The sequence below is a fragment of the Pygocentrus nattereri genome, chromosome 1 (assembly GCF_015220715.1).
Source record: "Pygocentrus nattereri isolate fPygNat1 chromosome 1, fPygNat1.pri, whole genome shotgun sequence".
Classification (NCBI taxonomy): Eukaryota; Metazoa; Chordata; class Actinopteri; order Characiformes; family Serrasalmidae; genus Pygocentrus; species Pygocentrus nattereri.
Genome location: NC_051211.1, coordinates 4083516 through 4089114, shown reverse-complemented (window position 1 = coordinate 4089114; position 5599 = coordinate 4083516). Strand labels below are relative to the sequence as shown.

Below are 5599 nucleotides of genomic sequence, written 5' to 3'. Positions count from 1 at the left end.
TTTTGGTACCGAAGCACACTGGTTGAGTGTAAATAGTGTTTATATATTTATATGTCAAGTAATTTTGGCCACAGGCTCCACTGGCTTTGCGGCTTCCGTTGTCAGCGCATGTTTATACCCGTCTACCTTGATTTGAATGCGTAATTGGCTCTTTTAATGGATAAATGGGTTTTCAGTTGGAGTGCAGTGGGTGATACTGCTCCCCTCAACACAGCAGGCTGTGGTTCAGTATTCCCACCTGTGTAGTGGGAATGGGGCAAAACTCCTAACGCTATAATCCCTTTACCTCTGCAGCAGCATCACGCTGCACGTCGCTCAACACGAGCGCCTGCCAAGTGCATTAGTGTAAAGATACAGAAAACCTGCTGTATACGGGTTCTTTAAAGAACATTTACTAAAAACGTTCTACATAGCACTAAAACGGGTACTGTTACAAGTCATGGAACCATTCTGGTACTGCATGGAACCCTTTTCCAAATTTACATTACTATATTACACTGTACTTACGGAAGGATTAAACGGCACTATAGCAACTCTTAAGATTAAGATTAAGATTAAGAGACCCTTATTAGTCCCACAACAGGGAAATTCCACCTCTGCATTTAACCCATCCGTGAAGTGAAACACCACATACACACTAGTGAGCACACACACACTAGGGGGCAGTAAGCACACTTGCCCAGAGCGGTGGGCGGCCCAATCCACAGCGCCCGGGGAGCAGTTGGGGGTCAGGTGTCTTGCTCAAGGACACCTCAGTCATGTGCTGTCGGCTCTGGGGATCGAACCGGCGACCTTCCGGTCACGAGGCTGGATCCCTAATTTCCAGCCCAGGACTGCCCCTTATAGCTGCTATATGGGTCACTCCACAGAAACGTCCCTAGCGTTTACAGATACATTACACTTGAAAAACATATTAGGATTACAATTTATTTATATTTTCAAAATAAAACAGTAAGTTATCTAATCAGTTCCACCTTCTCGAGCCTCAATTCAGCAATACTGGTTTATAAATCAATCAGAACTCCAGGCACTGCAGAAGAGCTCGTCCTCGCAGTCGTGTGAAGGCCGCGGTCGTATTTTCATGTAAAAAACATGTTTTTTCTGCTATTTTAACCGTAATAATCTCTACGTGACTATGGAATATATGATTTAAATGACCCAGAAAACAAACGTAAAATAATTATTATAAACTATACAATGAAAGTAGCCCAGGGGTCGTGTCACCGGTGTCACCGCGTGACAAAAAAAACTCTCGTTTTGAAATTAAAAAGTCACACCGATGACGTCACTCGGCCCCCTTTGAGTCCACTGTGGCTTTCAGCTCTCAGAGATTCTCTCATTCAGCCCATGACCTCGTATGAAGCTCTCAGCTGACGTCACTGGTGTGACCGACTTCGTTCTTAGTTAATTGTAAGATAAAATAAATAAATAAATAATACAAACGGATGAAATTCCATATTTTAGTGGACGTTCCCTGATTGACAGCGCGTGGTTTGATGCTCTGCAGCCGCCGTTTAGTGAAACGCGCTTTTCATTTAAACGTCTCTGGTGTTTCCATTATTACGTGGAACACCGATGACGACCAGTAACCCCAGTGGCTCCTATGGAGAGACAGAAAAGCGGGCATTTCTGCAGAATGACCCAAATTTCCTTTTTCGTGAAAACGTCCACCTAAAAAACACGGAAGCCTATCGGTTGCAAAATTCGAATTAAAATGTAATACGCATTCTTACGTTAGTATTTAAAATGGTCAACGTTTCAGCCTCATTTTCACCAACCAGAGAGGTACACCAGATAATCTGGCCACATGTTTGAGTAAAGCTTTCTTATCACGCCTTGCATGAATACAATACGCATCATAAGTGGATCCATTGCTCTGCTTCAGAATCATAAAGTGAGCACAACAGACAATGTCAAACATTATTAGACAGTGCAAACGCAAAAAAAAGGTCAATCACATTGTAATTTTCTTTTTGACACCAGTATTGCACAATCACGTGATGCATAAATAAGCACTTCTGCATTTTAATATAAATATAGCTCCTTCTAAAGCATCGAAATCTCAACGCTACTGCACCAAACGGCAAATTGAAACGATAAAACTGAACATGAATTTCCATTTTGAGGCCAAAATTGCGTGATGTGTGAGAAATTTCCATTCAAACACAAAAATATATGTTTTCATTTGAATTTTGCTACTGATGCTTCCATAAAAAAGAGCCTGAACTTCCATAACGCAACAACCAACAGCCTTGCTGCTCCTGGACACAAAGCACTGTACAGGGGGATTCCACCCATTTTTCAAACATTCAGCATAATTCTGGTGGTCAAGATGGTTTGATGCGAGTTGCTCCGTTCACAGTGGTGGTGGTAGGAACCAGACGTCCCCCTCGAGAAGCTCCCTCACAGAAATCGATCACACAAAACAGCCATGAATAAGCCGCCCGACACCCGAGACACAGTTCCACGACAATCTTGGAAATATTGTATTTAATTTTTCGCATATTAGACCTAATGACCCCTGGTTCCCATCGCCACCACTGGACTCTGAGCCAGGAAACGGGCCTACAATGAACCACGCCACACCAAACCACACTGGACGGCTCTGTATACACCTCGACGACTGATTTATACAGATACCTAAAAAAAAAGACAGAAAAGAAAAAAAGTGGACTTCCCCTTTAAAGGGAAACTCCACCAATATTTCTAAATTTCCGCACAACTTTGCCGGTTAAGAAGTAAACCGAGTCATTCAGAGCGGTTTGGTGTGAAGCGCTACGTTCTAGAGTAGCTTAAGAGTCAGAGCTGTTCTCAGGTGGTGACAGGAACCAGACGTCCAGCTCTAAACCCCCCTCTCAGAAGGTTACCACACGGAACGGTTGCCTGATTGCTTCAGCACAGCTCCATCTCTTCATGGCGGAGGGCCACATGAAGGCAAACGGGCTTAAAAACAACTTTTTTCCCCTGGGTTGTACATAAAAGGGCTGTATCTGTGTTGTACCCATGGCAACCCCTGGTTCCCATCACCACCACTGTAAAGACATCTGAGCCCTGAGACGCCCTGCATGACTCTGGTTTGAAGAAAAGGGTGGAATTCCCCTTTAACTGACTGCAACTCAAAGCAACCTCCGTGCAACTGACCTGCAACCCGGTTGCACGCAACGCGCTCGGCGCTCCAGCCCGAACGGACACGGCGCACGTTGCGAAATCCTTATCTACGGCGGCGCGAGAGGGACATCTGCGTGTTTATATATTTATTTATTTGCCCCCTTTTTTCCAACTCCAAGCCAAGAAGCTCGAGTTTCACTTCTGTCGCGCCCATGCCAGGCTCACTTTAGCACGGTTGCACTCCAGCAAGGGGACGAAAACAGATAAAACGTACTAAGTTGCCGGCTTGGGGTTGAACACGGTAACCTGGGGGGACACATCTGGCAACCCGGCCAGTCCGAGCGGATAGGAAATAGTTATTCTCAATGCAATTTCGCCTCCGTGACGACCTAAACATGACCAGAAATGACCATTTGGGTTGAATTTTTGGTGTAAAAGTTGCTGTAAAGCATAAAAATGACCATATAAGCGAAGCAGGGCAGCTGCTGGTCCTAACCGCTCACTTGTTTAATGAAATTGCACGCAACACGAGGCTGAAACTGGCTCCTCGTTCGAATTGTCCGTTCCACCTTAAATGGCGCAGCAGTTCCATTCGAGCGCCAGAGGCGCTCCAATGGAACTGCTGCACCATTTAAGGTGGAACGGAGAGTTCAAGTTCGGCAGCCCAACTTATGAAGTGGCGTTCATGTGGCAAGTCAAAAGCCTCCTAATGAAGACGACGTGTTGTTAATTAATAACTAATATCGGCAATATCTGCGCTTTAAAGGGCTTTCGCTGCCTCGAAGCTGCTGCCCTGTAACCACATCCGCTCCAGAAGGGACTACGAAGCCGTCATGCGAGGCTCTGCAGCCGAGAGAACCAAACAACAGGGCGAGGGTGAATAATTCAGCAGCTTTATAGGGGATAATGTCTCACCTCGAAGCTGCCGACCCCGGCAGGCTGTGCTGTATGTTCCCCCTCCTCCTCCTCCCGTCGACGGGCTCGGAGTATTCCTGCGGAGCCGTGTGTGTGTGTACGTAGACCCGGCTAGAGATCCAAGCTACCTGCTAGAAAACAGCCGGAGCCCGAGCTGGAGCTGGAGCCGGAGCCGGAGCCGGAGCCCGAGCTGTGCGGTCGAGTGGCCTGGAATGACCCCGCTGAGCGACACGGTCTGGCCGGCTCAACTTCAACATGGACCCGGGAGCTGAAGAAGGAGAAGAGCGAGAAGGAGAAGAAAAACGCAGCCCCGAGAACTGCAGCGCTCGGATTTGATCGCTATGGGGAATCAGAGAGCAGCAGACTCAGCCGAGCCGCCGTGTCAGGGATCAGATTCTTATCTCAGGGTCTGATGTTTGATGTTGGCCGCCGTGGAGGGTGAATGGCAGCCTGAAACGCGAGCGCACGCAAAAAAAAAAGAGGGTTCTTTAGTGAAGGGAGTGGTTCTACTTAGAACCATGGGTTCTGTGTAGAACCATGTGCACGCTTGAAGTGGTGAGGTGGTTCTTCAGGGTGAAAATGGTTCTATGTAGCACCAGAAAGGGTTCTGCTGTCGTTTCAGTGGCAGATTTGGAACCATAGAAGAACCCTTTTGGGGTTGGAACATGTGTGTACCACGCAGAGAACATTTTAATCATGCAAATAGAGGGTTCTTTAGTGAAGGAAGTGGTTCTACTTGGAACCATGGGCTCTCTATAGAACCATGTGCGTGCTTTAAGGGTTCGTTGCATGGTGAAACGGTTCTGTGTAGCACTAAAAAGGTTCTGCTATTGTTTGTGTCATTTGGAACCATAGAAGAACCCTTTTTGGTGCTACATCGAACCGTTTTTACCAGGCAAAGAACAATTTAATCATGCAAATGGTTCTACATACTTCAGAAAAGATGGTTCTTCAAGGGTTTTTTAGTAAAGGCAGTGGTTCTAATTAGAACTATGGGTTCTGTATAGAACCATGTGCATGCTTTAAGGGTTCTTTGCATGGTGAAATGGTTCTTCAGATTGATAATGGTTCTGTGTAGCACCAAAAAGGTTCTGCTGTTGTTTCAAAGCTGGAACCAGAGAAGAACCTTTTTAATGCTACATGGAACCATTTTCAATCTGCAGAACATTTGTACCATGCAAATAGTTGTACATACTTCAAAAAGGATGGTTCTTCATGGTTTCTTTAGTAAAGGCAGTGGTTCTAACTAGAACCATGGGTTCTGTATAGAGCCATGTGCATGCTTTAAGGGTTCTTTGCATGGTGAAATGGTTCTTCAGATTGACAGTTTGTTGTATATGGTTCTATGTAACACCAAAACAGTTCTGCTATTTTTGTGTCAAACTTGAAACCATAGAAGAACCCTTTTTGATGGTACATAGAACTATTTTCAATCTGCAGAACATTTGTACCACGCAAAAAGCAATTTAATCATGCAAATAGTGGTACATACTTAAAAATGTGCTTCTTCAAGGGTTCTTTAGTGAAGGCAGTGGTTCTTATTAGAACCATGGGTTCTGTATAGAACATGCTTTAA

General features: G+C 45.4%; 1 protein-coding gene across 3 annotated transcripts in view; it reads right to left on the bottom strand.

The window, feature by feature from the left end:
• The window catches only part of thrb (thyroid hormone receptor beta), a 254206-nt gene extending 249748 nt beyond the window's left edge, over window positions 1-4458 (bottom strand). For all 3 annotated transcript variants that reach the window (XM_017721787.2, XM_037546462.1, XM_037546417.1), the window contains exon 1: window positions 4024-4458. The gene's annotated coding sequence lies outside the window, so the exon portion shown is untranslated. The remainder of the gene's footprint in view (window positions 1-4023) is intronic.
• Window positions 4459-5599: the final 1141 nt, after the last annotated feature.